Genomic DNA, 23,885 nt, shown 5'->3' on the forward strand with positions numbered 1-23,885 from the left:
CCATAATGATCCTTCTCTTTCTTCATCTAGCTAGGGCAGCTTTTAGGTCACAGAGTCATGATGAGTTCCTCAGGCAAGTTCTCCTTGACCCACAAAAGTAGCAGAATTTTTAGATGGTCCCGAAGAAATCTGCCTCTGATATATATATATATATATATATATATATATACACTTTATCCCATTTATTCATTAATCTAGGTACTACTGTGAAAGGGTTCTGCAAATCTGATTAAGGTCCCAAATAAGTTGACTTTTAGATGGCAAACCTAACTTTGGTGTTTGGTGAGCTTAACTCAAATTTGGCAGACCCTAAAAAGGGACAGGGTTCTTCTGGAAGAGAGAACTTTGAAACATGAGAGATTCAACACAAGCAATATATTCTGTTGCTTGCTTTGAAGAGGGAGGGGATTAGATGACGAAGGATGTGGTAGTCTCTAGGAGTCAAGCATAGTCCCCAGCTATCAAACCCCACAAAGAAATATAAACCTCAGACCTACAACAACAAGGAACTGATTTCTTCTAACCATCTGAATGGAGCCTATTAGTGAATTGTTGTCCAGATGCTACAGACCAAAACTGAGTCTGACCAACACCTTGATTTTAGTTTCTAAGATCCTGCGTGGAGAATCCAGCCACACTGTGCCTGAGTTATGACCTACAGAAGGTTGAGATACTAAGTGGATATTGTTTTAAACTGCTAAGTTTGTGGTAGTTTGTCACATAGCAAGTGAAAACTACTATATGCATGGTCTACCTCATATGTCTTTCTTATCCTTGTTTAAGATAATATTCTTTCCTTTCCTTGGTCTCATTTAGTTTCTAATTATGTACTAAACTGTGTGTTAGGTTGAATAGTGTCTTCCAAAAATTCATATCTACGAAGAACCTCAGAATGTGACCTTATTTGGTGATAGGACATTTACAGATGTAATTAATTAAGGATCTTGAGTTGAAACCATCCTGGATTTAGGTTTGGGTCTAAATACAGTATCTGCTATCCTTATAAAAAATGAGGGCACCAGAGACACACAGAGGAGAAGATGATGTGAAGACAGGGGTAAAGACTGAGTGAAGTATTTACAACCCAAGAGATGCCAGAAGCTGGGAAAGACCAGGAAAGTTTCTGTCCTAGAACCTTCAGAGGGAGTTTGGCCCTGCCAACAACTTGACTTCAAAACTGTGACAGAACAGATTTCTGAGGTTTTAAGCCACCCATTTTGTGGTACTTTATTATGGCAGTGTTAGGAAACTAATATAAAGTACATGATTTAAAAATGTTTGTAGTCTCTGTTTACAGAAAGATCTGTAAAGCCCCTTGAGTTAAAGATTGGGTCTATTTTTGCCCAAGATAGCATCTCCAGTGCCTTTCCCAATCCTCAGCATAGAATAGACACTCCACTTAATTAATTTGTATATGATTATATGAATAGAAAGAGACTGAGGGCTTTGCCCTGTTTCTGATTATTTAAATTTCCTTTCTGGAACACTAGGGAAGAAATATCTCAGAAGATATCTAAAGCACAAACCGAATTTTAAGGTCAGTCAATATACTGTACATTTGGGGACTCTCATAGTCCTCCTTCTACAAGAGAAACAGCCCATTCAGGGCTGGACATGGAATTTGACAAAAACATCCTTCAGTCTTGGACATCTCTGGTACTGTGGACTACCATGCATGCCTGTACAGTTAGCTCAGTGATAGTTGAGTGGGATTGCACTCAACAGAAACTGGCCCTGATTAATGTAATAAATGCAATAAAACAAACAAACGAATGAAAAAAACAAAAGGAAAAACAAAACAAAAACAAAACCTCAATGAGTAGACACTGAATAGACCACAGAATTAAAGGAGAGTTGAGCTTCTCGATGTTTTGAAAGGACAGGAGACAAAGCCTCTAAGATACCTGGGATATCTTAGAAACAAGCACTCATGGCCCTCCCATTAGATTGGCTGACTCAATTCCAACTTCCTTTTGTACCTCAGAGCCAAAGATTACATTTTCCAAGAGAGCAGATCTGATTGGCTAACTTGAGTCACATGTTCACCCTGTGGTCAGGGTGCCATGGTCGCAGTTCCACTAAACCATATTGCACAAATAGAGATGGTACTACTTCCAAAAGACAGAGAAGAGAAGCTGGACAGACAACCAAGGCAACTTTTATACTCTCTATGTCAGCTTATCCTCCAACTGCAGTGACCTGACCAAAAGTTTGTTCTGTGATTTTTGCTTTTCTAGAGTCCACCTCCCTTTATGGTATCAGTGTCCTCTTATTGCTTGGGGAGTCCTTTCTGCATCCATTTGGTGTGAATGGAGTTCCAGATTTGCATAGGAGACCTTATCCAGGCCAATTCAAACCAAGGAATGTTCAAAAAATTTTGTCTTGCTTATTTGTCTTCTGGGAAGTATTAGAGAAAAAGTATTCTTTTTCTCCTGGAGGTTGTTAGGAACCTAGAGTATAATTCCTGAAAGTCTAATTTCTATACGAAAGGAAGAGTCTATTTGAGAGTGGGGCCAATGCAAAGGAAATCAGAACTGAGGAGGGAGAAAAACAAAACTGAGCCATAATGATATAATCTGTGTCCCACATTTGACCCAAATTTTGGATTTTTTAGTTGAATAAGGGTGCTTCCTTCCTCTTTCCCACCTGTTTTCTTCTCTTCTTCCTTCTTTTTTCTTCCTTTTTCTCATTCTCTTTTCTTTCTTTTTTTTTTTAAAGTCTTGGGCAAGTATGAATTGTAGACTCTGCCACTTGCAACCAAAAGAATTGTGAGTATATTGAAGACGACACTTCCACTCATACATAGTGAGTACAGCTGAGTCTCCCAACTGCTTTCTGTGGATGATCCCTGATCACAGTGCATACAAAGGCAATTGTCTTCTGCCTTCTCTTCAGAGGGCAAGAGACAGACCTGGTGTTAGATTTTCATCCCCTTCCCTGTAGCTCTGATTGATTGTATCCAATCCCTGGTGTCCTCTAATATGGCCCCTTGAACTGTCTTCCCTCTCTTTCCGTGCATGCTTTGACAATTGCTTTCACTCTCTCAAAAGCCGCAAATGTTTCTCACTGTTGCTCTGAAAAGCGGGAATAGTGCAGAGAGGTGATATCTGTCAGCACAGCAGCCTTGTGAGATGGACTTGCCAACTTGGCGGGACCCTTCACATTGTTTCCCTCTAGGCATGGAGCTTTGTGAAGGTCTACTTTACTTTTGCTGCTATGAAGTCAATGCAGGACTACGTGTGTGCCTGCCCTGTGTGCAGACAGCACCTGCTTGAAGCGATCTGGGTCACAAGGAGGGTCTATGTGAGGACCCAGCGTCATCCATCACTTTTGCTCCAGTTCCCGGCCTCCACTTTGAGAAATGTGATTCGCCAAGCTAACACGTGATCTGAGTCGTGACTGCTCTAGGAAAGACAAAGTTAGGAGAGGGCTTCCCAGGGCTTCCTCGTTCATCCTGGTGTAGCTGTTGGCATTGATGTAATTTCTCACTGCCTACCTCTGACACAGCAGCCGAGTAACTATTAGAATGATTGGTGACTAGGTGGAGAATAGTCATTTGATGATAAGGTAGAACACCGCCTTTATGGACCTCAATATATTGTTTCAGCAGACAGTTGGCCTTCCAAATCCATTCTTGTGGAGGGGGATGTCATTCTTTGCACAGCCACAAACCTGGGTGTTGGTCACTGCCACGCCATTTTTGTGGCTTTTCTTATGATTGTACACCTTGTCTGAATTGGTAGAAAAAAATTGTTTGTAAGCCAAAATCATGGCAGTTGTTTTTTCGTTTCAAAGAAAGTTTTAGGGGCCCCTGGTGGCTCAGTCGGTTGAGCGTCCAGCTTCGGCTTAGGTCATGATCTCACAGTTTGTGGGTTCGAGTCCCATGTCAGGCTCTGTGCTGACAGCTAGCTCAGAGCCTGGAGCCTGTCTTTGGATGCTGTGTCTCTCCCTCTCTCTAACCCTCCCCTGCTCATGCCGCATCTCTCTGTCTCTCTCAAAAATAAATAAAACATTTAAAAAAATAAAGAAGGTTTTACATTTCTATTAGTATGATGTTAAACTTCTCATGAAGTAATACTGCAATTATAAACAGAAGGTTCCTCAACATTCACTTACTTATAATTTTTAAATTCATTCTTACAAAAGGTGTTCTGGTGGAGTTCCTGGAAGAGCATGCAGGGTGGTGTGAAGGCTCGGAGGGTATTTCAGGGGAGACTTCCTGAGAAGAATGATTTAGGGAAAGAAAATAAAAGTTACACAGATGAAGAAGTACAGCAAGGGCATTGCAGATGAAGGGAATGACAAAATAAATATGGTCCTTTCAAATGTTCCCATAATATTCATAAGACTTATTCATAAGGGTGCAAGATGCAACAGAAAACTCCTTGGTGAATTTTTTCATACAATAATATTAGAAATTGTTATTAGATTTTCCAAGAAAGCTTGCCATCACTTGGACATTTTAAAGCAAATAAAGCAGAAAGCAGCCCAGCGTTGAACACGCCAATTACCCTTCCTGTGAAGAGAGCAGGGCATGTCCATCTCTGGGAATGAGTTTACAGATCTGGGCTCTCAGATATGAAAGTTCATTGTCTTTCAATCCTGGCACAACCTGGAGAGATCAGGTCCAGATTTCAGCTTCTACTCGCTCTGTGATCTTTGGAAATTGTTTAATTATTTAAATGCATTTCTTCATCTTTAAAATAGATCTAATTACTGGTATCTACAGAGCTCTTGCTAGGGTCAAATGAGAAATGACATTTAAAGTGCTTGCCACTGCTTCTACGGAAAGAATAAAAATAAACCACTTCATCCTAAAATAAAATTAAAGAAAATAATCTGAAGGAAAACATGGGAAATGTATCACAAAGATAAGAGCAAAAATGATGAATTAAACAGAAAGATGGCTTGATAAACTCAAGACATTTTTATACTGGAAAAAAGTTTAATATTCAAATTTAGCAAAACCTACAAAAACACAAGATGCAATATTAAGTATTAAATGCTTTAAAAGACTCGTATGCACACAAGTTGACAATAAACTATAAAAAAATAAAAGATTCATCTGCTTTGATTCAGAATTTCTAATTCTAGAAAATTCTCTTAAGGAAATAATTACAGAGGTACATAAGATTCACAAATATATGTGTTCTTATTTTAGTAAAATAATAGGAACAACATCTATTAATATGAAATTATTTGGATAAATTATGTAACTTATCAGGTAAATTATGGTAGAGACAAATAATCAAAATCTATGCAGTATGTTTACAGGAATAGGAAAACACCCAAATTCTAACAATGTGCAAAATTAAGCTAAAAAGCTATATACTTAGATACTAATTTGATTTTTAAAAATCTATGTGAATTTATAAGCCTAGGGGCTGTGTGTTGGGGCATAGCTAATGATAGAGCCTAGGATGTTTAGATACAGTGGAGTAAGAGGGTTTCATAGTGAGTCTGCTTTCCTTCTGTATATTAAAAAGAAAATCCTAATTTTGTTTAATAAGTCTATATCGCTCTAGTATCAGGAAAAAATCCTACAAATTGACTTTTTTTCAAACCATGTTTTAACATAGAAATAACTGATAATCTCTGTCTCTCTCTCTTTCTTTCCTTCTCTTTCTCTTTTTCTTTTTTCCCTTCCCTCCACCTCCATCCCCTTCTGTAAGACACTTTGTTGGACTGGGTGTGGTCCAAGGATTCTTGCACAAACAGGTCCTGACATAAAGAAAATTTTATGTACACAAATGATTGTTTTTCAAAACTCCTCAAAGAACTACGGTGGGGGAGGGGTTGAAAAGATACATCATTCCCATGTAAACTTCTCTCATTCATTTATTCCCCTTTTTAAAAAAGTTTATTTACTTTGAGAGAGAGAGTGCATGCATGTGCATGAGTGGGGAGGGGCAGAGAGAGAGGGAGAAAGAGAGAATTCCAAGCAGGATCTGTGCTGTCAGCTTAGAGCCTAATCTGGGACTTGATCTCAGGAACTGTGAGATCATGACCTGAGCTGCAATCAAGAGTCTGACACTCAATGGACTGAGCCGCCTAGGTGCCCTCATTTACTGTCTTTTATACTTTGACCCAAATGAGACATCTTACCCCAATGAGGGGCCTCACAACTACTCTGTCTTCTAGGCTCACCTTAATCATATCCCTTTTTTCCCCTGTCCCTGCAACATCAAATCATATTCACATGAATTTAAGTGTAACTTGCATGTGTAACTGGTTAATTTTTTTTTAAAGCTGCATATTTTCATTCTCTTTTCATTTAGGAAATTTGGACAGAAAATTAAGTCCATTCAGCAGTTTCCTGAAGCAGTCAGGAGAAAAGATCCAGTTTCTTCAAAGTTCATAAACTTCATACCATGGATTCGTTTCTCTATACGGATGCGTATTTCTTAACTTGGTTTACATTTCACACTTTTAAGGTGTCTTATTTCCTATCATTGCAGTATTGCCTGTGCCTTATAGCCAGTGAGCCCCGCAGAGCGGTAAACACGGGGCAAGGGTTGAGTTCCTCGGGTCGGCGCAAGGAAAACACTTGATCTTCCTGTCCAACAGCATTCTCTTCTGTAAAAGGAGAAGTTTATTTGCGTAAATTCTCTCTTGGTTGTTCTGGAAGGATTAAATAGCCAATGTCTGGAAGCAACATGAGCAATTTTGAAAATAAGGCCTTGGGAATCTATGATTTTCTTTCTCTGAAGGATTTATTGCTTCAGCATAGACGCTTGCGTGTGTTGTGTGAACAGAGCTGGGAGTGACGATCCCGGTTCAAGAAAGGAATCTATTTCTTTAACAAACACATGTGTCGTGCTTAGTATGTGCCAAGCACTGTTCTAAGATCCTTACAAATTTTGATTCATTGAACCCTTGTAATAACCCCATGAAATAGGCACGATTATTATTTCTTTCATTTTATAAGATAAGGAAACTGAACCCCAGAGCACTTAAGTAATTTGCCCCAAACGTTTCATTTACTGAATGATAGAGCCACGTTGTGACCTCTGGCTACCCGTCTCTACACTCCATGTTTTTTAACCACGATGTTATGCTGTTGAAAGGAATTTTTGCGAACAACTGGAAGTCCCCACCATTTTGAAGTTGGTTTGTCTTAAATATAATCGGACTAACGCTGCCTTTTTCCTGATTTCTCACTTAGATTTATCCCACATGGGCAAGTGATTCCTGAATTTAACCTTTCAAAGTGATTGATTCTTCCTTTTAAATGCCTTCCATGAACTAAGAAACCCTTTCTGTCACAGGTACTCGAACGTACTTGAACTCATAGGTTGAGAACCGCCAATGGAGAGGGGGCAGGGGAGGGAAGGTCCTCTTCTGGATCTGTCTCAGGGAGCTCAGAACATGTAGCAGCTAAGTTGTTTTGAGGATTTTAAATCCAGGAGCCCAGCAGATTCCCCATTGTGCTGATGGATGAGAATCACTGGACTAGCCCTGCCTAAATGTAACACCATCGGCTTGGCCCTGGATGGAACGAGCTTGGCTGTAGATGACATTTGGCAGTTGATCCAAATTAATGTAATGCGGCTGCAGATAACATTTGCTAATTTTTTAAAAAATCTATTTTCTGTTTTGCCTAACATGCAACATGTGCCCATCATATTTTTTGTTAAATTTTTGCTTCAAACAAGTAATACAAGTGGACGTACCTGCTTTTTCAATTTAGTGAAAGGAAAATAAGGCTCTGGAAACCTGACATGTATGTTGCCATCAAGCCATCTGATTTTGTTCTAAATGCACACACAAAATTAAATGCCACCAACCTCAAAATTGACTATGGGAATCAGCATAGAGCAATCTCCTTGAAATTACTGCTATCTCTAAGAGCTATGATAAATCTAGCAAACTTCACCTTCATCCTGCCGATGTGACTTGATATGATGTTCTTAGTCTTGGTGGCACTCTACCATCAGAATTGTTCTGTAACAGACTCTTTCCTGACAACTTAACACCCCTCACTCAATAATTTAATTTCATAATCCATGTCAAGTTCAAATGACTATCATTACTTTTATAATCCAAAGAAAAACAATTGCAAATTGACACATATGAAACATGGTTGTTAGAGTTAAGGCAATAATGATGATGATGATGATGAAAACAATGTGAAAATTCAAACATAGTAGAGATAATAGAACAAAAGAGATCTTTACAAACTAAGACAATGGATAATACTTTTTTTTTAAAGTTTTTTATCTATTTTGAGAGAGAGAGGGAGTGATCATGAATAAGGGAGGGGGAGGGGCAGAGAAACAGTGAGAGAGAATCCCAAGGAGGTTCCACGTCAGCACAGAGCCTGTCTCAGTGCTCCATCTCACGAACTATGACATCTTGACCTGAGCTGAAATCAAGAGTTGGAGGCTTAACTGACTGAGTCACCCAGCAGCCCCAATGGATAATACTTCTTATTTTTATTTTAAAAGACTTGCATAGTTACAGAATGACTCTAACAAAGTTCTTTTATTTTTTTGGTAGAATAAAACTGTTGGTTGGGGTAGGCGGTTTACTAGGTCAAACCAAGAGATTTCAAGTATATTGACAAGATTGGTATATATTTCTGCTGTAGTAACACCATCGCTTAAGTTCTGTCTGTACAGATTAGATCTAAAGGCTTCTAAGCAGCACTCTTATGTTCTACACTTGTTCTCAGGAGACAGACAGCATCTCCGATGACATCCCAGCAACTGATGGAGGCTGTGTGGTCCAGCCCAAGGGTAGTGGTGAGCTTCTGCTCTCTGGGTATCAGCCTTGTTTCCTTTTTGCCTCTCTCATTTGCTCCATACTCCCTTAAACAACTAGCTTCTTGTATTAATACACTTCTGTTTAAAGTGCCTAAAATAGGGATGCCTGGGTGGCTAAGTCGGTTAAGTATCCGACTTCAGCTCAAGTCATGATCTCATGGTTCATGGGTTTGAGCCTCGTGTTGGGTTCTATGCTCACAGCTCAGAGCCTGGAGCCTGTCTTCAGATTCTTTGTCTCCCTCTCTTTCTGCCTCTCCCTGCGTGTGCTCTCTCTCTTTCAAATAAATAAACATTAAGAAAAATAAAAAATAAATAAAGTACCAAAAATAATTCAATTTTGCTGGATAGATCTGAAGTTTAATTTTAGCATGCTTTGAAAATAAATGACATTTCTTTGATTTTAATGATATCACTTAGAAACTATTCTGCTAGTGAGTACTGGTAGGAGCTTTTAGACATATGCTAAAAGCAATATAAAAGTTGTTATCAGGCAATGACTAATTAATTGCATGTATTCATTAAACATTTATTGATGTTGTATTTATTATTATTATATGTCATACTTTTATATACAATATTGTATGTATACAATTTATTATATACATTTAATATTCATTTCTAGATTTTACAGAGTATTCTTATTTTATTTCATACTTATTTTTAACAAGACTACTAAACAAGAATATGATGGGAAGCAGAAATAAATGCTAGTCTTAATTAAAACCCTGGGGATAACAAGGAACAATGCAACTCTGATCAGTCCTAAACAAGACAGTTAAAAATTTGAAATTGTCAAAGCCACTTAAAACATAGCTAGAAAATTGCTAAGCATATGTAAATGTCTAAAGTAGGTTTTACAACACCTTAGAAGAAAATAAACTTTAATTCTAAAGTGCATTTTGCAACTTTCTAGTAGTAATAATGTGTTTCTAGATGCAGAAAGACGTGCTTTTAACTCCTGTAAAGCTCATTTCTATCTCAACAAAAATTTCGACAAAAAGGAGACTCGTTAATGGTTGGCCTGGAGAATAAGGGAAGCAAACTCAGGTGCCCAGAGACAGGTGTGGTGTCTATCTGAGTCAGTATACCTGGCCCTTTCATCATTACTTATAACTTGTGGACTGTAGATTTCCTGTTTGCAGGTGATGACTATGATTATAATAATAGAAAAAAGCTCACAAGTTTACAGTGAAGATTACATCTCAAGTACTTAGAATAGCACCTGGGAGGTAATAAACCATCAGTAAATGTTATTATTAATGATGGTTATTATGACTGATATGGTCACAGGGCACAGGCAGCCTAGACACTAGTGAGTAATTTACCTCTGATCAGAACGCTCACCTCAAACCTCTTCCTCTGTCCCTTCCCTACTCCCTCCCTCCCATCTCTTCCTTTCCTCCTTCCTTTCTCCCTCCCTTCTTCCCTTCCTTCCCCCTTCCTTCCTCCCTTCCTGTCTTCTTCTCTCCATTTCTTTCTTCGTCCCTTCCTTCCTCCTTCTTTCCTTCCTTCCTTTCCTCTCTTCTTCTTTCCTTCCCTCCCTCCTGTCTCCTTCCTCCCTCACCCCCTTCCTTCTTGGCTCTTTCCTTGCTATTTACTCTCCCACTCTCTCTTCCTTTTTCTCTCCGTGAGTATCATTCTGTCTCTTTGTTTGCTTTCACCTCTCTCTCCATTGCTCTGCCTTCTCCATGCATTGATTCCCAACCCATCAATCTCATTAGTGTCTTCCTCAACTTATTATGATCTCTTTGAAGTGCATATTCCATCACTTACTCTTCCTAAGTCATCTAAAATGTCTGTAGCCCTATTTTACTTGTTTAAAAACAAAGTACTCAAAACCAACTAAAATTATTTTATGCATGTAATTACCCTGGTTCGATATTTGCCCTTGCAGGGGCAATAACAAACAAAAGTTTCTTCCCTTTCACCATGGTAGAACATCAGTGGCTTCCTAGCCCCAAAACAATAAAGAGAGAAATAGACAAGGAAAGAAGTTAGGGCTTCCATAGGGTCTCAGAGATTAGCACATGCAGTCTGAATGTTGCTAGAACACACAGACAGCAAGCTGGACAGCGCGCGAGTCTGGGGCCACATGCTCCAGGCAGCCCCAACCACTGAATGGCTGGCCAAGTGGAGGCTGGACAGTGGTCATTGCCAGGCATGTGGCAGGGGATTCCTGTCCCAGGGGAAGTAGACCTTGAGGTCCAGCTGTGAGCCTCCTTCTGGGATATTAGGAAGGCAGTATTTTTGTGTCTTTTAGGTCGACATATTTGGAGCAATGTTTTTCTCTCTTCTTGCCTATATTTCAGAGCAACCAATGCCTCTGACAGGGTTCTGGATGAGATGAACTAAGAGAAAGTTCAACTACATTCGGAAGGCTCATGATGTCAACAGTCCTTGGGAAAGCATCTCTGTGTGTATTCGTGTATTTAGTGAAAAGTCTAATATAATATACAGAAGTTTTACTTGGTAGACAGGAAGCTTTTAATTAGAAAGTACTTGTAAAGCTACTTTATGAGAAGTAAGGATCATTTTTTCCAGAAAATATCTTACCACTATTTACATAGTTTTGAATAATACACAGTCCTCTCCATTGTAGACAGAAGTGAAATTGAAATGGGAACAAAATTCTATCTTCCTCTGCTACAGAAAAGCTTTTTGCTTGGTACCTAGTTTATCTGGAGATGCTGCACCATGGTGCATGGTCTATTGGTGTCCTTCGGTACGCTAAACAAAATTAAGATGGAAGTCTGGAAAAACATCAGAGCTAAAATCACCCTCAGAATAACTGCATTAAATGTAGTGTCCCTGTATCCTCATACATTATGTTTTCATCAGAAGTCTTTTTTTTTAATTTTAAAATGCTTTTTTAAAAATTTATTTTCAAGAGAGAGTGAGTGAGTGTGCAAGTGGGGGAGGGGCAGAGAGAGAGGGAGACACAGAATAGGAAGAAGCTCCAGGCTCTGAGCTGTCAGCACAGAGCCCAGCGTGGGGCTCAAACTCCTGAACTGTGAGATGGTGACCTGAGTGAAAGTCAGACACCCGCCAGACCGAGCCACCTAGGCACCCCCTCATCTATTAAGGCACCCCCTTAATAGAAATAGTGATTAAAGGAAGTGGCTGCTAAGTTGCCATCTCAAAGAATGCCGGGTCTTGAATTCAGCCATGTATCTGACATTGACAACATTGCTCATAGCACACTTCCATCTTTTTACTGGTTTGCACTTGTGTAAAGTATTTGGCTTCCTAAAGATCTTTTGCATGCATCATGGTGTTTTAGATTTGTGGAGTATTTTAGCATGTAGGAGACACGCTCACCTACATGGTGGCATTTGAGTTTCACAACAATCCTGCTGCATTAAAAAGGGACCCAGCGAAGACCAGAAACTATAAACTATCCCCGGGTCACACAGGTAAGAGGGAACTCAGTCCTCTAAGAAGGGCACATTGAAAGCCAGGGCTTCCGATTCCTTTTCTCGTAGGAAACCACCCATCCTCACAACAAATTTTGCAGGTTTGTGCAAAGAGGAGCTAGTGAAGGGAATCCAGAGAGCACAGAAGTCACAACAGAAAATTCCCACATGTGAGGTGCAGCCCTTCTGGGGGTAGAGGTGTTGTCCTTTTTCCACATTTGATCATTCCAGCTACATGAAATGCATCCAGATGACACCAGCAGACCACTGGCTTGATTTAGAACCAAGCCACACACCTGTTCTTCTAAATATAAACACATTTGCAACCTGAGCCACTGGCAGTCACCATGGGGTAAGGGAGTGAGAGCCAGGGCCCGGTGCTTGCCTGTGGGGCCAGAGGAACATAATGCCAGGCAGGATCTTTGGAATTGTGATCTGGTGGTCACCATGACCTTTTATCTTGCCGGAGAGATAATAATTAGCTTTATTATCCTTATTGTTATTTTTAAACGTGCTTAGTGTGCTCTTGTGGTTCAGCTTGTTCCCAGCTTGTCGAACATTCAGGTCCTCTTGGTTTATATATATGAACATTGCCTGAGTTGCCACGTGCCAAGAAAACTATTCTAAAGCAAATCAGTTGCTGAGCTCCAGAACGCTAAGTTAAATCGTGAAGTATTTTTATTGTCTATGTGAAGGAAATACTGTTTTGGATTCTAGAGTTCCTGGCTATTCAAAGTATGTGACACTCCGTAATACTGTCATGCCTCTTTTCATTCTTGCAAAGAGGCAAAGAGATCATGCTGGGGTCCTTGGAAACATTCCATGTTATTCTTAACCAATGAGATGCTACAGAAGTCACGTGGATGTATGTAGCCCAGTGTCAGGCATGTTATTGTGCATGTGGTAGAATTATACAGAACTGGGAGACTGGATTGATCTGATGGCCCAAAGCTCTTAAGATGGTCCAGATTACAATCATTTGGTTCTGCAAGTATTATTTCCAGATGCTGAGAATCAGCAGAGAAATCTCTTAATTCTCCTTCAGAATTAACAGTTCAATCCTTTTTGTGCTATTGCAAAAGGTTTTCATGTTGAAATTTTGGCTATACAGAAAAGCCCCAAGGAAAACTAAAACTATTGCCATTTTTATTTGCTTATGTGCCTCCACCTCCAATCTGGCAATTTGGCAAATTCTACTAACATGTCTTGTAATGTGAGTAAACATTTGAATTCAAGGGATGAATCCCCCTGGTGTATGATGAAATGCTACATATTTGGACACAGACCAAGGTATAGAGATTGGTATACTAACGTAGCTTGATCCAGCTGTGGTGGACATAGAGGTAGAATTCATTTCTTTGAGCAAAGAGTCATTGGCAGACAGTCTGAGCTGCTGCAACTTGGAATCCACCTTAGTATTCAGGCTCTGGCTATCCTCTTCTAGTCTGTTTTCAGCCAATAACTGAGCGCAGCAGGAGGATTAGAATTGGGCCATTCTTGCTCCTTCCCATCCTCCACCAAAAGCGTAAGCCACAACAGTGCTATAGCCTCAGGAAATGACAGAGGTTAATCCCCCCATTAATGATCTAAAAGAGGCAGGGGTGGTGCTCCCCACCATATCGTCATTTGATTCACCAGTCTGGCCTTTGCAAAAACTGTATTAATCCAAAAGAATGATTATAGACTACCACAAGCAATCGTGTAACTCCGATCACAACCGCTGGTGTCACTGCTAGAGTAAACTTATGAGGCCTTATGTACATAGCATGTGGCCATTGATTGGGCCAATATCTTCTGTTTTAGGGGCAGACACAGTTCACATTCATGAAAAATACATGGTAATCATTACAGTTTTGCCTCCTGGCTGTGTTAACTGTCTTTCTCTCTGACTTTCGTAATACAATCCAAAGAGATCTTGACCATCTACATATCCTAAAGAACATTATATTGCTACTAAATATCAATGACATCACGTCGATGTGGCCTACTGAGCAAGGAGTTGTTCGCATGTTGGAGAACTTGGTGAGACACATGTACTCTAGAGACTGGGAGTTAAAGTCAGTAATAAATCAGTGATCCATCTCTTTACGAAACATTTAGAAACCCAGTTGTCAGTAGAGTTCCAGGACATACCCTTCAAAGTAAAAGCCAAAGGGCTACATCTTGGACTCCCTCCTAATAAGAAACCAGGGAGCACTGCTCCCAGTTCTGGAGAGATCACCCAGGTCCTAGGAATGCAGCTCTGCTCATGTGCTGCGTGACATGAAATGCTGCCACCTTTGCGTGAAACTCACAATAGGAAAGGACTCTATAGTAAGTCAGGCTGTAGTGTACGTAGTTCTGCTATTTGGGCTCTGATGGTATCCAGCCAACTCTATGTTGGAGGTATTGATGATAGGAAAAGATAAAGTTGGGACAAATGGGAAGCCTGAATAGGAGAATTACAGAGAAAGCATCCTGAAGCGCTAAAGAAAGTGTACGCCGTTTGAGTGAGAATTAAATGCTTTTTGAAAAACAGCTTTTGACATTTTATTAGGCTCTGGTGGAGGCTGAACACTCCACTATGTGATGACAAAGAATCAGGCATCTAGAACTACTGATTATGAGCTAGATCCTATCAGCCCATCAAATCCTACAGTTGGCCGGGGCACCGCGGACCATTCATCAAGGATGCAGCCTGAGCAGGACCACATGGTGGGAGGAAGCGTCATGAGCAAAGAGCTCAGAGTCGCCTGTTTCCCACCAAAGTGGCACCAGCCCTTCTCTCAGTTTTTCCCTCTGGCTACACTCTAAGGAGACCTTCCTATATGGCCAGAAGAAGGGAGCCTATAAAGTCCACATGCAGTTTGCAGATGGGTGAGCTTGATAGGTTGGAACAAACTGAAAACTAAAGGACGTTGCATTACTGCTACCATCAGAGGTCACCCTGAGAGTCAGTAGAGAAAAAAATCTTTCCAAAAATGCAGCTTTAGACAGTGCTCCTGTGTGGAAGGAAGAGTGCTCCTGAACCAAAGGGAAGAAGTAGCTAAAAGGGGTCAGGGCCAGTGAAGAAAGAGGTGGGAGCACTGGAGGAGGCAAGGAGGTCTGGAGCAGAAGCATGTGGATGGGCACACGTTAGGGGCATGGGGCGTGATTTCTGCATGCTGGTCCCAAAGCACCGGCCTTTGAAAGGCACAGGAAAACTTAGGAAGCAGATGATTTAACCGGTTCATGCTAGCCCGTCTGCATCACTAACGGTCCCAGAACTGGCCAAGTGGGCATGTAAACTAACTGGCTGAGTTGGGAGCAGCACACAGACTTCTTCTTCCCATCGACGATTGACTGAGTGACCCCTGCCTCTAAAAGTTCAACCCGGGAGCAGCCGAGACCGGTTCTGATACCCAATCTGACACCTTTCTCTAAGAATCTACTTTGCTACTTGGTAGCAAGTTGACCACATTGGGTGTCCCCCCGTTTTCAGGGCAGATCCTTGTAGGGACAGAGACCTCTTCTGGTGTGCTTTTGCCTTTCTCCCCCACAGAACACTCAGCCAGCAGCATTTGGTGGGGCTTATGATTGCCTGATCCACAGACATGGGATGCCACAGACATGGAATCTAACCAGGACACCCATGTCCCAGCCAAAAGGGTGCCAGAATGAGCTTGTCACTGTGGACTCCTTGGTTACCTTGCAAGCCATCTGGAACTAGGTAGCTGAATCCGGCTTAGAACACCCTGCTGAGGGCAGAGCTGAGATGTTGGCTTGGTTGCAGTCCTCTACAAGATGAGGTTCTGTATTTCAGGACCCATGTGCACTGAATAGGAGACTTTTCTACGATATTGTGTCCCTAGCAGGAAGGATATAGGCATCCTCAGACCAAAGGTGAGAAGCATGAGCAGCACCATTTACCATTGTTGCCAGTGGCCCAAATTACAGAGTTGTTTGTTTAGCAAGTAACCGGGAACAACAGACATGTCAGGGAAATTATGGTATAATAATAAAAAAGAATGAGAGTTAATAACCATACTTTTTGAAATGAAGAATGTTTACATATATATAGATATTATTTGGGTTCATTTTTACCTCTCATCCCCATGACTCTGGGTTATACAAGATTGGAAGTTCTGGTCCCCAGAGGGCTCTCACTCTTGCTAGGGACATAAGTTTTCATTTAAATCTAAACTATGGGGGTGCCTGGGTGGCTCAGTCACTTAAGTGTTCAACTTTAGCTCAGGTCATGATCTCACAGCTCGTGGGTTCGAGCCCTGCATTGGACTCTGTGCTGACAGCTCAGAGCCTGGAGTCTGCTTTGGATTTGGTGTCTCCCTGTCTCTCTCCACCCCTCCCCAGCTTGTGCTTTCTCTCTCTCTCTCTCTCTCTCTCAAACATAAATAAACATTAAAAAATTATATATGGCTGCCCCAGGGCATGGACTCAGTATGCCCAAGGGCCAGCAGGTAAACCAAGGCAGTGCTCTCATTCCAAGAGCCACTGACCCTGACCAGCAGAAGAATGAAAGGGTGCTTTCGCACAATGGAGAAACAAGTATGGAGCCCAAGTAATCCCCTCAGGTACTTCCCGGTACTCCATTGCTCCATTGTTCGTGAAGAGGGTGAGGATGTCATCATGACCAAGTGCTCATACCATGAGGAATAAAGGCTTGGATCATCCCACTAGGTATCAAGATGTGCTAAGGTGATAGCTGAGGAGGAGGGGAACTTTAAGATGGAGAGAAGAGAATGAGTAGTACCAGATGTGGTCCCAGGTCCAGTCACAGGGATGGGGGCTGCATTTTCTCCCAGTGACTTTCTTCTCCTACAGTTATCCTCAGGAAGAGAGGCTATAGGAACTGTAGCCATGTTGCTCCCTGACGGTATGTGAGGTGTGAGGGGTGTGTGCTGACGTCCATCAAGGCACGTCACTCAGATCTCCCTCTAAGAAAATCCAGTGGGTTCAGTGTGGCCAGCGGACAGCTCCCAGGTGCTGCCCCTTTGGACCCACCCCAGCATTCAGGCCATGGCCACTCTCTCTTCAGGATGTTCCCAGCCAACAGCTGAACAGGTGAGTGTGGGAGAGCTGAGCTATTCCTGCCCCTCTTCGGCTTCCTTTGATTTCTCTGCCCTGGGGCATCTCCTCCATTCAGCCAGGACTTTCTCTGAGCTGTTCTGCTGAGTCTCTTCCTACTGAAATCTCTCTGCTTCCCTCAAATGTCAGATCAGCATTGCAGACTGAAGGCTCTGTCTGTCCTCTCTGGTTTCCTCCTTCACACATTCTTCACAGGCATTTCTCTTAAGTCAACACTTCATGTCTAATCACATCTTGGCATCCCCTGTGCAAAGACCTGAAGTGACACATGAGATTTAAAGCTTAAGCCAGGGCTTCCACACTTTCTCTGGCTCTCCTGCTCCCCCTCCCTCTCCCAGGTCTCTTTTCCTTCTGGAAGACTTTCATCCTCAGCTTGGCTCCCTCCACCTGGTGACATGGAGAGGTGCAGGCAAGGCTGGCCTCAAGGGCATGCGGACTGTGCAGTGGCACAGGGCCCGCAGCTTAGGAGGGCCCAGAGTTTGGTGTACTTCTCTGTTGTCACTGGATTTGTCTGCTAGGGCTGCCATAACAGAGTTCTACCAACTGAGTGGCTCAAACAATGAAAATTTATTCTCTAACAGTCCAGAGGCTGGAAGTGATCTCTTGTCCAAGATCAAAGTGGTGATTTCTGTTTCCTTCTGAGGCTGTGAGAAAGAACATGTTCCATGCCTCTCTCCTAGCTTCTGCTGGTTTCCTGGACACCTTGCTGTTCCTTGGCCAGTAGACGTGTCACCATGATCTCTGTCTTCATATTCACATGGTGTTCTAGGTCTCTGTGTCCAAGTTTCCCCTTTTTATTTTTATTTTTTATATTTATTTTTTTTTATATAGAGCATGAGCGGGGGAGGAACAGAGAGAGAGAGGGAGACACAGAATCTGAAGCAGGCTCCAGGCTCTGAGCTATCAGCACAGAGCTGGATGCGGGGCCTGAACTCACAGACTGCCATGCCCTGAGCTGAAATCAGATGCTTAACCAACTAAGCCACCCAGGTGTCCCAAGTTTCCCCTTTTTATAAGGATCATTGAGCTAAGGCCCACCCTAATGATCTCATCTTAACTAATTTTATCTGTAATGACCCTACTTCCAAACAAGATCATATTTTGAGACATTGGGGCTTAGGGCTTCAATATATGAATTTGGGGGTGGGGTATGTTTCCACCCATAACAGTCATTATCTTGAAATTCCTAATGATTTTCATTTTGCAGTGGTCTCCACAACTTATGTAGCCACTTCTGGCTCTGGACAGCTAATTCCAGGCTTTAATCTGCCTTCACGTCTTGGATCCCAGGAGAGAGTGTCTTTATTTTTTCCCTATAACTACAGCAAGCCTCCCTAGAAGGTTTGCTTGGCTTCAGCTGTATCATCTAGACAATTCTAACCAGTTGTATTGCCATAAAGACCAGGTCCTCTGTCTGGCCAGGCCAGGGACTTGTGACCCTCAAATCACATTGCCTGACAAAGGGGAGGGCAATGGCAGCACAGTTTTGGCCCACAAGAACATTCTTGTCAAGGTTGGGGACCAGGTTTATGCTTATTTTATAGATTAGGATTTACAGCCTCTCTCTAATACTTTGATCTGAAATGGTTTATGCTGTTTAAGAATTATCTGTGACTTGAATGTCTATAAAAAAAAACATCAGTGAAGTCCTCTGTTTTTCATTTCAAAATATTTTTTAACTTAATACATTTTTACATCATTACTAATCTCAGTTTTCAAGTTTTTGAGTCAAAATCTAAAATTTGTACTTTTTTGAAAAGTTGTTCATGAATGAGATGGGCATTTTAACATTTTCTTCGATATGTAGCTGATTATGCCTATTATAGGCTAAATCATGTTCTCTCAAAACCCATATGTTGAAAGTTCTAACTCCAAGTACCTCAGGGATTATTTTTGAAGATAGGGTCTTTAAAAAGATGATCAAAGTGAGGTCTCACAGTGGGCTCTAACCCAATGTGACTGGTGCCTGTGTAAGAAGAAGAGATGGTGTAGATGTCCACATGTACGGAAATAAGACCTTGTGCGGACCCAGAGAAAAGATGGCCATCTCTACGCCAAAGAGAGAGAGGCTCAGAAGAAACCAGCCCTATCCACAGCTTGGTTTTGGACTACTAGACTCTGGAATTGTGAGAAAATCCAAGTCTCTGTTTAAGAGAGCTTGTCTATGTTACTTTGTTATGGTGGTCTTTATACAACAACCTAAGGCATTGTGTTTGTGTTTTCTTGTATTTCCTCATTTAAGTTTATTAGACTTACAATATTCTCCTCCAGAAAATGTATTTGGTTGAAATACCTTCTGAGCCTTCCCACGTTTGATAATATCTGTTTCTCTTCTCTTATTGTGCTATAAACTTCTTCTTTCATGGCCATTTTTCATCAAAACTCTGTGGACATTGTTTCATTGCCTTCTGTCATGTTGTGTTATGAGAAGAATTTTAATATAAAATGAATACTTTATCCTTTGTCGACAACTTCTTTATTGTTCTAGCTGTATTCATTCAGAAGGTTGTTTTCTTTATTTCTGAAATGAAAACATATCATAAGAGTATATAGCTTTTTTCATTTGTTTTGTCTGGCAATCATGGGCCCCTTTGACCCCAGGCTTCAAATCTGTCTTCAGTTCAGGGAGCCATCTCTCCTCCTGTTTTCTCCTAAAACTGCTGCTACTACACTATGTCCTGGTTCTCAGATAACTTTGTGTTTCCATCTTTTCTCTCATTATTCTTTTTTGAAAATTTCAAAAAATTTAAAATTTTTTATTTACTTTAATTTTTTTAATGTTTATTCATTTTTGAGAGAGAGAGATAGAGAGGAAGAGAGAGAGACATAGTGCAAATGGGAGAGGGGCAGAGAGAGAGGGAGACACAGAATATGAAGCAGGAGTCTGGCTCTGAGCTGCTAGCACAGAGCCTGATGTGAGGCTCAAACCCACGAAATCCACAAACTACAAGATCTTGACCTGAGTTGAAGTTGGATGCTTAATTGACTAAACTACCCCTTTTCTCTCATTTTTCTTAACTCATGGTTATTGAGTAGTCTCTGAAAAATCTGCCTTTATTAAATAAGGAGGCACATCTTCTGTTCTCATAGATGAGGGTTTCTGGGAATCTCACGAAGGTGGTGTTGTCTCCGTGGCCTGGGAATAGGCATCCCTTCCACACCTTTCATGGCTGCCTCTTACTACTTGACTAATATTATAGATTCATAAATGCAACGTTCTCTTTAACTTTTCCCCAAGTCTTTCTCCTTTTATTGCAGTATTGCAGTAAATCCAGTGACATTGAGGAATATTTGCTTGATTTCTTAGACTGGCTCATTTCTTTTGAACTTAAGTCTGTTTTCATGTGTTTGGTTATTTTTCAATGTTCATCTTCACAAGTCCAAAGTGGTCTAAAATCACAAATTCTGGTAAATTGGTATTGGATGGTCTCTCCTTGGATTTTATAGGCTCAGATGAGGGAAAAAGAACTTTTTTTAAAGTTTATCTATTTATTTTGAGAGAGAGAAAGTGTGAATCAGAGAGGAGAGGGGAGAGAGAGAAAGAGGGAGAGAAAATCCCAAGTAGGCTCCATGCTGTCAGCACAGAGTCTGATGTGGGGCTCAATCCCATGAACTGTGAGATCATGATCTGAGCTGAAGTCACATGCTCAGTTATGCAGAAGCCCCCAGGAACACTTTTATATTTATGATAATTGTATTCACCAAGTAGAGACATGACTTGTGAAGGATAGTGAGGTCATGAGAGCATAGCCCCTCTGCCAAGCAGTTTCTTTCCTTTTGTTTCTTCTTCCCCTCTCCCCCAGATTTGCTGAGGTTTAATTGACAAATAAACTGTAAGGTACTTAAAGTGTACAATGTAATGATTTAATACATGTATACCTTATGAAAAACTTCCCCCTTGGGGCGCCTGGGTGGCTTGGTCGTTGGGCATCCGACTTCAGCTCAGTTCATGATCTCACAGTTCATGGGTTTGAGCCCCACGTCGGACTCTGTGCTGAACGTTTGCTCAGAGCCTGGAACCTGCTTCACATTCTGTGTCTCCTTCTCTCTCTGCCCCTCCTCCACTTTAGCTCTGTCTCTCAAAAATAAATAAATAAGTGTAAAAAAAATTTTAAAAATAACTTTTCCCTAGCCAGTTAACTAACACTTTTGTTATCTCACATATTTACCTTTTGTGTGTTCATGAGAACATTTAAGTCCTATTCTCCTGCAAATTTCATTTATATGATACAGTGTTAACCAACTGTAGTCACCTTGTGACTATAGTCTCATTAGATGCTCTTCCCTTATTCATTATATACCAGAAAGTTTGTAACATTTTACCAACATCTCCCTATTTTCCTGACTCCCAGCTGCTGGGAACCACTGTTCTACCCTATGTTTCTATGGATTTGACTTGTATTTTGTTTTATTTTTATTTTTAAAAGTTTTATTTATTTCTAGAGACACAATATATATAGAAAGAGCAATGCGGGAGGGGCAGATGAGGGTGGAGAGAGAGAGAGAGAGAGAGAGAGAGAGAGAGAGAGAGAGAGAGAGAGAGAAAATCCCAAGCAGGTTCCATGCCACCAGCACAGAGCCCAGCATGGGGCTCGAACCCTCGAAGCTGCAAGATCATGACCTGAACCAAAACCAAGAGTTGGAGGCTTAATTGACTGAGTCACCCACACGCCTCAAGTTTGCCTTTTAAAAAAAAGTTTCTATAGTAAGTGATACCATGCAGTATTTGCCCTTCTCTGTGAGGCTTATTTGACTTAACATAATCCCTTCTAGGTTTATCCAAGTCATCACAAATGACAGGATTTTCTTCTTTTTAAAGGCTGAATAGTATTCCATTGTATATATACCACATTTTCTTTATCCATTTATTACATTGACAGACACTTAAGTTGTGTCTATGCATTGGTTACAGCAAACAATGCTGGAACAAACATGGGTATACAAATACCTCTTTGAGATAATGATTTTGCATCCTTTGGATATATATCCCCAGAAGTGGGAATGCTGGGTTAAAGGTAGCTCTATTTTTAATTTCTTGAGGAACCTCCATATTATTTTCGATCATGGCTGCACCCATTGGCATTCTTACCAGTAATGCACATTACTCACCATATCCTCACCAGGATTTGTTATCTCCTGTCATTTTGATAATGGCCATCCTAACAGGTGTGAAGTGATGTCTCACTGTAGCTTTGATTTGAACTTGTCTGATAATTAGTGATGTTGACTATCTTTTTATATACCTGTTGGCCAGCCATATGTCTTCTTTGGAAAAAAATGTTTATTTAGTTCCATTGCCCATTTTTTAAAATTGTGTTATCTGTGGGTTTTATTGCTATTGATTGTGATTTCTTTCTACATTTTGGACATTAACCATTTATCAGATATGTGGTTTGCAAGTATTTCCTCTCTTATCATATGTTGCTTTTTAAATTTTGTTGATTATTTCCTTTGCTCTAGAGAAGCTTCTCTAGTTTGATGCAGCCCCCATTGTTTTTGTTTGTTTGTTTGTTTGTTTTGCTTTTGTTGCCTGTGTTTCTGGTATCTTATTCAAGAAATCATTGCCAAGGCCAGTATCAAGAAGCTTACACCTTTGTTCTCTTCTTGGAGTTTTTGGTTTCAGATCTATGTTTAACAAATTCATTTTAAGTTAATTTTTGTGTATGGTATAAGATAGCGATCTAGTTTCATACTTTTCAAGTAGCTGTCCAGTTTTCCCAACACTGTTTATGAAAGAGACTATCCATTCCCCTTTGTATATTATTGACTATTTTGTTGTAAATTAATTGACCAAACATACATGGGTTTATTTCTGAAATCTCTATTATGTTCTGTTAACTTATGTGTGTCTTTATGCAAAACCATACTGTTTTGATTTCTATAGCTTTGTAGTATGCTTTGAAAGCAAGAAATGTGATGTGTCCAGCTCTGTTCTTCTTTCCCTTTGGCTCTTAGGGTCTTCTAGGATTCTATACCCATTTTAGGATTTTTTTGTTTCTGCGAAAAAATATTATTCAAATCTTGATAGAAACTGCCTTAAATCAATAAAATCTATTAAATCTACTTTGGGTAGTATGGGCATTAAAAACTTTTTTTAAACATTTATTTTTGAGGGGGGAGGGGCAGAGAGTGAGGGAGACACAGAAACCGAAGCAGGCTCCAGGCTCTGAGCCCAACATGAGGCTTGAACCCACAAACTGCAAGATTACTACCTGAGCCAAAGTTGGCACTCAACCGACTAAGCCACCCAGGCACCCTAAGTAGTGTGGAAATTTTAATGATATTAATTCTTCAAATACATGAGCATGGGATATCTTGTTATTTATTTGTGTCTTCTTCAATTGTTTTGATCAGTGTTTTACAGTTTTTAGTGTATAGACCTTTCACCTTAGTTAAATCTATTCCTAGGAATTTTATTCTTTTTGATATAGTTACAAGTGGAATACTTTTAAAAATTTTTCTTTTTGATAGTTTGTTGTCAGTGTATAGAAAAGCAAGTGATGTTTGTATAATTATCTTGTCTCCTATAACCTCTTTGAATTTATTAGTTTTAACAGTGTTTTGGTACAGTCTTTAGGATTTTCTATACATAATATCATGTCATCTGCAAAAATAGAGAGTTTTAATTCTGTTTTTTGATTTG

This window comes from Suricata suricatta, chromosome 3 (genome assembly GCF_006229205.1).
Source record: "Suricata suricatta isolate VVHF042 chromosome 3, meerkat_22Aug2017_6uvM2_HiC, whole genome shotgun sequence".
NCBI lineage: Eukaryota > Metazoa > Chordata > Mammalia > Carnivora > Herpestidae > Suricata > Suricata suricatta.